Genomic DNA, 9,262 nt, shown 5'->3' with positions numbered 1-9,262 from the left:
GATATAGGTGTTCTCATCTTCTCACAAACACTGATAGGAAGCTAGAAGCAACTCATTACATATGTTGGAATTTCTTGCATAACAGATTTTACCAGAACTTCTTTCCCGGCTTTTGATAATGGTTTATCACTCCACCCATTGAGTCTTTTCCATAGTTGACCAGTGAGAAAAGTAAAGCAGGCAGTTGGGGAGCGTCCCACCTAGGTCGGCATACGGAGATAAGTAGCCTGTAATATATCCTCTTGGACTCCAATCTTCAATTCCACTATTTCCTTTGTCTGTTCATCACAATGTGTGCCAAAAAATATAGATGATTTCTGGAGGTTAATTTTTTGTCCAGAACCATCACAATATGTTTGCAAAGCTCATTTTAGAGCATCTATACTCATGTTATCTCCTTCAACAAAGAACATACTGTCATAGGCAAATAGGAGATGGGAGATATGAGGGCCAGTTCCGCCATTGCAAAATCCTTTCAGATCCCCCACTGCTTCTTTTTGCTGAATAAACAAGATAAGCCTTCAATGCATAATAAAAACAAGTAGGGGCTAATCGATCCCCTTGCCTGATACCTGTAGTAGGTTTAAAAGATTTAGTTAAGTCACCATTGACCTTGACTACATATTTCACTGAGGTTATGCATCTCATTACCGTCTCTACCCTTTTGTTATTAAAGCCCCGTTTCAGTAACACACCCTTGAGGTAATACCAGTCTACCCTATCATAGGCCTTTGTTATCTCAATTTTGAGTGCAAAGCTAGGTTGTTTAACCTTTTGTTTTCTAATTGTATGAAGACATTCATAAGCTATGAGGATGTTGTCAGTAATTAGTCTCCCTCGAACAAAAGCACTCCATTGTTTAGAAATTATCTCCGACAGAAAGGATTTGAGATGGTTAGCTATAACTTTGGAAGCGACTTTATAAATAACATTGCATAAGTTTATTGGGCGAAAACTGGAAAGCACATCAGGAGAGCTTGCTTTTGGGATTAAGACAATTACCGAGTTGCAGAAGCCCTCTGCAATATCTGATTCCATTAGAAAACCCTTCCTTGCAGCACATACATCTTCCTCTAACAGCTCCTAGTTTTTTTTGGTAAAATAGAGCAGGGAAGCCATTAGGTCCGGGCACCTTGGTAAGCCCCATTTCAAAAAGGGCAGCCTTGATTTCATCATTTGTATATTCACAACAAAGAGCTTCATTGATTTCTTCATTCACTTTTACGGGAGTTGCTTCAAGTACATCATCTAGTGAGTTGCACGTTCCAAAAGTGAAAAGGTTTACAGACAACTCATATACCATATTTTTTATCCCTCCATGGTCTTCACATTTTGAACGGTTGGCCTTGTTCAGGAAATTTATCCTATTTGCTCTTCTTCTAACCAATGCACATGCATGGAAAAAGGATGTGTTATGATCTCTTTCCTGCAGAAAATCAACCCTTGAACGTTGTCTCGCCATTATTTCTTCTCTTTGAAACAATTCACATAGTCGTTGTTCAATTCGCTTCTCTTCTTCCTAGCCGTTTGAAGCTGAATTATTCCTTCTGAGTGCAGCAAGCCGCTTCTCAAGGGTTCTAATTTCTTTCTTGACAGAACCAAATGATCTCTTGCTCCAAGTCTGAATTGAACTAGTCAAACTATTTAGTGCAGACCATGTGTTATATAAAGATGGAGCAGCATAATTGAGTTTTCTCCAGTTCTCCTCAATCATATGGTTGTAGTCTAGCGCCCTCATCCAAGCCGCTTCAAATCTGAAAGAATGTTGCACAGGCGTGGTATTTGTTTGGTCACTACTTTTTGCTATTGTTATCAAAATTGCAAGGTGGCCAGAAGAAGTAGTGATAATATTTTCTACGGAGCAATTATCAAACTTTCGAAGAAATTCGCCATTTGCGACAACTCGATCTAGTCCGACCCTTATGTTTATGTCACCATCTTGTCGGTTAGACCATGTGAATTTAGGGCTAGTATACCCCATATCCATGAGCCCGCAAACATCTAGGCAGTCCCTGAACAACAACATCTGGTTTTCATCTCTATCTTTAAAACCCAAGTGTTCAGCACCATGCAGTGCTTCATTGAAGTCTCCAGCACATAACCATGGTCCCTCCCACTAGGCCTTTAGGAGCCGAAGTCTATCAAAGAAAAGGTGCCTTGGCTCACCATCTTGTGCATTGACTATTGTATCAATTGGTTGTGTAGAGTAAGCTTTTAATGATACGAAGAGGGTGGGGCCAAAAGAGAGCGAGTCCACCACTTAATCCTTTGCTGCTCACTGCAAAAGCACCTGAATATCCTAAAGACCACATGAAGTTTCGTACTCTAGTATCCTTCATCTTCAACTCATACAGGAAGAGAAGGGAGGGACAGTATTTACTAATGAGCCATTTTAGCTCACCCATTGTCACGTTTGTCCCCAGCCCGTGACAGTTCCAACATAGTAGATTCATTACATATGGCGGGGCTTCTCTCCTCCAACCTTTGCCTGATCCGCCGATCTTGATGGAAAGTTGGTGAAATCCTTTTTTTGTTTCTTATAAGAATATGAGAGGCCCTCATAACCAACTAGTATTGTAACTAAAAGTGGGTCACTTGTATTATTGTTTTGTCCTTTAATTGTGGGGGTTACATTATCAACTCTCTGCACCATTTTATCCCCATAATTTCGAACCAAGTTCTTGGGACTATATATTTTCTCGTGCTTCCTATTTTGTCCCCTACTACTAGACTGCATAGGGACAATCTCCTTCGCAACCTCGCCATAACCTGATTTGCCTATTAGGTTATAGTTTTGTTCCTTCTTCATTGGAGAAGTAATCTCAGATTGAATCTCGGTCGTGTTTATGTCTGTCACTTCTAATCTTCTGTTATAAGGCCTTTCAACATCATTAATCTCCTCCCCATAATGAAAGCTTTTGCCACTAGATTATGAGTTGTGCCTAGATTTTGAGGTTGAAAAGTTTTTCTTTTTATCATCCTTCACAAACAGCTTATCAGCATTGTAAGGTAATTTGCCATCTTTATCTCTTTTACTTGGGTTTGGTCATTCCAGAGAAGAATGGCCAATAATGCCACAAGAGAAGCAGTAGTGTGGAAGCCTGTCATATTGCACTTCATATGTGTCAAAGGCCTTGTGTTGCTTTGATTAAGCCATAACCCATCTCATCAATGGCTCTGAAACCTTAACTGTAACCCGTATTCACAAATAATCTCCACTTGACCTGCCATCCCTATCAACGTCAACCTTCTCCACTTCTCCTAACTTGGCACCAAGTGAATTTCCCCCCAAAATTTTCATTAACTCAAATCGGGGATTCTTGATCCGAGCCCGTAGGGTGATTTTATCAAAATTGACTTCTAAAGGCCTTAGTTTTGGACCAAAGTTATTGAACATGACCGCATGCTCCCTTATTGTCCATGATCCTCCAGCTATAACTCTGTCCTGATCTCTCTTGTTTGCAAATTCCACAATAGAAGTATATTATCCCTACATATTATGCTGAAAACCTCTTGGGGGAGGTTCCCCCAAGATGGCCTTGAGTTAACATGATAGTATGGATATGGTGGATGTTTGGAGATAATACTTTCCAATCGATACCCAATCTAGGCTCACCAAATCTTCCTCATTTTCATCCTCAAGAATAAATGCAGTGGCATATTCAGATGTGAGATTGAGTCGCTTCATCATCTCAGCCACAATGTCTTCCACTTCGATTTGGGCATCACCAGCCCGAATGCCATTATTGCCCATCAGATCCGCCACCGCCAAAGCCGAGCAAGGACTGGGTCCACTCTCCATGTTTGGCCTCTCGCCACCGCCCTCTACTTCCACCGTTGATGCCCTGCTAGCTCAATCCTTACCCGTGGCCAACAGTGGGCAGCAACACCACAATTTGGCCCAAAATCACCCTGAACATAGCTGGGAGTTGAGGCAGCGAGTGCACCAGATTACTGGGAGTAGGGAAGAGGATTTAGATTTGGAGGAAAACATGGATGAACGCGAGAGATCGAAATCACGCTCACCAGATCAAGCCTACGCCCTGGAGTCGCATTTCACTTGAGGGGACGTGAAGGTTCCTGGGAAGCAGCGTCTAGATACCTTGTCAACGATGGAGGGAGCATTTGGTAACAAGGGGAAATGACTGTTTTTGGGACACACATATACTTTTCTTAATTATTTGGGCTAAAGTTCAAAGGTGTTGGCCTAGAGTTAGCCCAGAGTGCATCTCTCCATTGCTTGAGGGACAAACTGCAATCTTGACATGTTGAGATACATGTCGAGCTTTATGAGTTGAGGCATCCTAGAGCGGCTATTCTAGCACCTCCAGGACCTGTTCGGGAACACAGGTCAAGGTGGCCACCTCTTGTGGGTGTGGCCAAAATGAACGTCGATGGCATACTTGTGCGTAATGGGGAGTCTTGTGCGTAGGGATCATACATGCATGTTCCTGCAATCTATAGTCTTCCCTGAACCTTAACACCCTGCAAGCCCTGAGGCCCTTCCATGCCGGGAATCTCAAGCATTGGCTCAGAATATACTTCTATAGAAGGTTATTATTTCATGTGAGTGTAAAACAGTGGTAGAAGAAATTAAGCACAAAACTAGTGGCAGATATGGTGCTATAAATAGGGAAATTAGGGCATCTCAACTTCTATTTGAGAGTTGTGAGGTTATCTTTGAAGGTTGCGAGAACAAACCGAATGTAGATAGTTTGGCTAAGTACTTGATTTCTCTTAAGCATGATTACAATTTATGGCTTGGTGCTCCGCACGATCCCTTTCCCTTAAATATTTTGTAATTAATATTATTGATAAATAAAGCATATCCTTTCCCTTAAAAAACATGTTGGATACCACAACATACTTTTCCGGTATACCCGAAAGCTACCTTTATAATCACCGAGTTACGGAGTGACATTTGGCAACCCAAAGCAACAATTTAGTATATGAGTATATGACATTCTCATGGCCTAGGACGTAAGTAAGCATTAATACTTTATACGAAAATATCGACAACATATTGACAACATGGTATCACCATATTTTATAAGTTGGGCCTATCCATTACCACTGTTACCCTAACAATGTGTTCAGCATCCTTGTTACAATAACAATGCCCATGGTTAGAAAAACAGAATCACCAACAATAAATGAGTTAGTCTAGAGATTGGACTAGAGATCTATTTGGTATTTATTTCATGCATGCAATAGTTTTTCCTTCGAATGTCACATTCAAGAACAATTACAATTATAGCGCATAAATATAAACTTAATAAAAATGAAATAGAATAATAACAACTTTATTGTTTTCTCTATGGCATGTTTTTAGTAATATAATGATCTAGCTTAGGTCGAACCAAAGTTACACACCTTGCCATGCAAGAATGGGCGAAGTGGGTCTCGGCAATTTATTCTAGAAAGCTGTCAGTGAACCCAGTAGCTTGTCATCGATGTAGACCCAAAAACACTGACGACCAAATCTTGATCGATTGTCATCCCAGAGAAGGAGACACCGTGAGGGCCGGAAGACAATCCCAAATCTGGTCAGATAGAGGAGGAGGACACAAACACCGCAAGTTCCCTAATGAAGCCGCATATAGTTGAGCTTCATCAGTCAGAGAGGACTCGGAGAACAAAATCATGTCACGACATCGACCCTTTCGTAGGACGGTGCTGGTCATGCATATGAAACAAAGACACAAATGAAGCCCATGATCTGGCCCTAGCTGAAGGTCTAGACGCCCACTGCAGATGCCAAACAACATTCTTGGATCAAGGATAGGACGGAGGTGTCTTATTCCTCGCCGCCGCCAGCTAAACAACTATTAGACTTAACACCAACCAAATCTAAGGCAACCAATGACTATACAAACAGCCTAGACCGGGGTTCCCCCACCTCGTCGATGCCAGAAGGCACCTAGAGAGGAGGGGAACATGAGGCAGTGGAAGCCCTATGGAGGAACCCTAGTCACAACTTTTTCTCTCTGCTAGAGGCGTACCTGTTTGTATCCGTATGGTCACTGGATACTATAGATGGAATAATCTAGATTATGTATAATTACCTACATGAACAACTATATACCAAAGTCGCACATGCTTCATAAATTGTGCAACTTCTTGGTTAACTTATAGCATCTATGGTCGGACACCCCAAACACATCTCAAACGCCTGGGCACACAGTTCGGTCACAAAAATGCGTCCCAGATGGGCGCTTCAAACAAGCCTCAAACACCGGCACCCCTCATATATGGGGAGGATATGGGGCACCCGGGCGCATCCGCCACATTGTCCCCACCCACCCAACCCCACATATATTCCTCCCCATCCACTCACCGGACTAAACCCTAGGCTCTTCACTCCACTCCGCTGCAGTCCCCTCCTCCACCCAAGCTCCCGTCCGACAGTCTCCAAACTTTTTTGGCATGGTAGGTAGTGGATCTGAGTCCTTCACCTCCAGATCCGTCGACTCTGAGCTCATCCCACGCGGCCTCGAGGAGGAGATGATCGTCTGGCTTGTGCTCCACCACTCCTAGGAGGAGGCCCATGCGAGGCAGCATTCAAACTCCTTCCATATGGAATCCATTGCATCTGCCCAATGGCAAATGGATCTGGCGCTTAGTGTGCCATCGCTGCCTCATCGGAGGCGGTGTGGTTGAAAGTGCAACTAATTCCTGGGTGGTTTTGGTAATTCTTAACAACATATAGCTCATTGAACTAATACTCTGTCAATATGATCATTTCATAAAGTTCAATGATTGGCATGGCATGGACTAGAGATGTGGACCCCTCAAAATTCGAAGGACACATATTGGCAAAAAGCTCAAGACTCTACATTTTCATTTAAGTGATCCAAGATCACATTGAGTCTATAGGAAATCCAATACTATTAAAAGGGGATGAGGTGTTGCTTAATGGCTTAACTTCTCAAAATGCTTAGTGATATGCTCCAAAAACCCTCAACCACTTTCTCATATCCACATATGTCCTAAACCTAAAGTCAAACTCGACCCCACCGATTTGATCTATCCGACGCCACTGAGTTCATTTGACATAGCCACTGCCACAAGCCCTAATCACTTCAGTCTCACCGATATGGATCTCAATCTCACCGAGATGGGGTTGCAAACTCTCTATTTCCCTTTGTAATGTTTCGGTCTCACCGAAATGAGCGATCGGTCCCACCGAGTTCGCAATGCAAACTCCCTATTTCCTTTTCATAATGTTTCGGTCTCACCAAAATGAGCGATCGGTCCCACCGAGTTTGCCTGACCAACTCTTTGTTTACCTATCCCTGAAATCGGTTGCACCGAGTTCATGTGATCGGTCTCACCGAGATCAAGTTATGCCCTAACCCTAGCACATCAGTACCACCGAGTTGATCATGTCGCTCCCACCGAAAACTCTAACGTTCATATTTTGAACCGAATTGGTCTGACCGATTTTCACCATTCGGTCTCACCGAGTTTGGGAACCTATGTGTAATGGCTAGATTTTGTGTGGAGGCAATATATACCCCTCCAATCATTATTCATTCGTGGAGAGAGCCATCAGAACATGCCTACACTTCTAGCTTTCATTTTCTAAGAAAGAACCACCTACTCATGTGTTGAGACCAAGACATTCCAATCCAACCACAAGAATCTTGATCTCTAGCCTTCCCCAAGTTGCTTTCAAGTCAAATCATCTTTCCACCATAGCCAAATCTATGAGAGAGAGAGAGTTGAGTGTTGGGGAGACTATCATTTGAAGCACAAGAGCAATGAGTTCATCATCAACACACCATCTATTACCTTTTGGAGAGTGGTGTCTCCTAGATTGGTTAGGTGTCACTTCGGAGCCTATGTCAAAATTGTGAAGTTGAACCAATGAGTTTGTAAGGGCAAGGAGATCGCCTACTTTGTGAAGATCTACCCAAGTGAGGCAACTCCTTCATGGGCAATAGCCATGGTGGGATAGACAAGGTTGCTTGTTCGTGGACCCTTCATGGGGGGATCCCTCCGTGGACTCGCATAGCCGTTACCCTTCGTGGGTTGAAGTCTCCATCAACTTGGATGTATGATAGCACTACCTATCAGAACCATGCCAAAAATCTCTGTGTCTACATTGCGTTTGCTCCCTCCAAACTCCTCCCCTTTACCTTCATATGCAATGATTTATAGTCTACTGCTATACTCTTAGAATTGCATGTGTAGGTTGATTGCTTGACTGTGCTAAGTTGCTAAAATCTGTCAAGAATTAAAATTGGGAAAAGGCTAGGTTTTTAATTGGTCAATTAGTCTAATCACCTCCCTCTAGACATACTTACGATCCTACAAATGGTATCAGAGCTTTGGTCTCCATTTGCCTTGATTTCCATAGCTTTGGTGATCATAGCCTTGGTTTCACCACCTAGGAGAGTGTGGCTTCTAGCGAGGGAAATTACCACCGTAGAGGTCCTTACTTTGATGGTACTAATTTTGCTAGTTGGAGACATAAGATGAAAATGCATATTCTTGGGCATAACCCTGCCATTTGGGCCATTGTGTGTATTGGTTTACAAGGTGAATTCTTCGATGGGAGAGAACCGAATCATGAAGCTACCACAGAAGAATTGAAGATGTTGCAATATAATGCTCAAGCTTGCGATATCCTCTTCAACGGATTGTGCCCCAAAGAATTCAACAAAATCAGCTGTCTTTAGAGTGCAAAGGAAATTTGGGATACTTTGATTGATATGCACGAAGGTACCGACTCCATCAAGGAATCCAAGTTGGATTTGCTTCAAAATCTGCTTGACAAGTTCAAAATGAAGGATGGTGAAGGTGTCACTGAAATGTATTCTAGGCTTGCTCTCATCACAAATGAGATTGCCGACTTAGGAAGTGAAGAGATGACCGAAAAATTCATCATCGAGAAGACCTAAGAGTCTTGGATGAAAAATATGATACCATGTGCACTTTGATCCAAATGATGCCAAATTACAAAGATCTCAAGCCAACCGAAGTCATTGGAAGAATTGTTGTTCATGAGATGTCACTCAAAGATAAAGAAGAGCTTCACAACAAGTCTAGTGGTGCTTACAAAGCCTCATGTGATGCTCCTACACCATCAAGTGAGAAACAAGCCTTCAATGAAGAATTGAGCTTAATGGTGAAGAACTTCAACAAATTCTACAAGAGTAGAAGCAAGGAAAGGAGTTCCAAGTCAAGGTCCTACAATGACAAAAGATCTTCTAGTCGTGAGCGAAATTGCTACAATTGTGGAAGACCTAGACACTAC

The sequence above is a fragment of the Triticum aestivum genome, chromosome 7B (genome assembly GCF_018294505.1).
Source record: "Triticum aestivum cultivar Chinese Spring chromosome 7B, IWGSC CS RefSeq v2.1, whole genome shotgun sequence".
In the NCBI taxonomy this organism is placed as follows: Eukaryota; Viridiplantae; Streptophyta; class Magnoliopsida; order Poales; family Poaceae; genus Triticum; species Triticum aestivum.
This window is presented reverse-complemented; position numbering follows the sequence as displayed.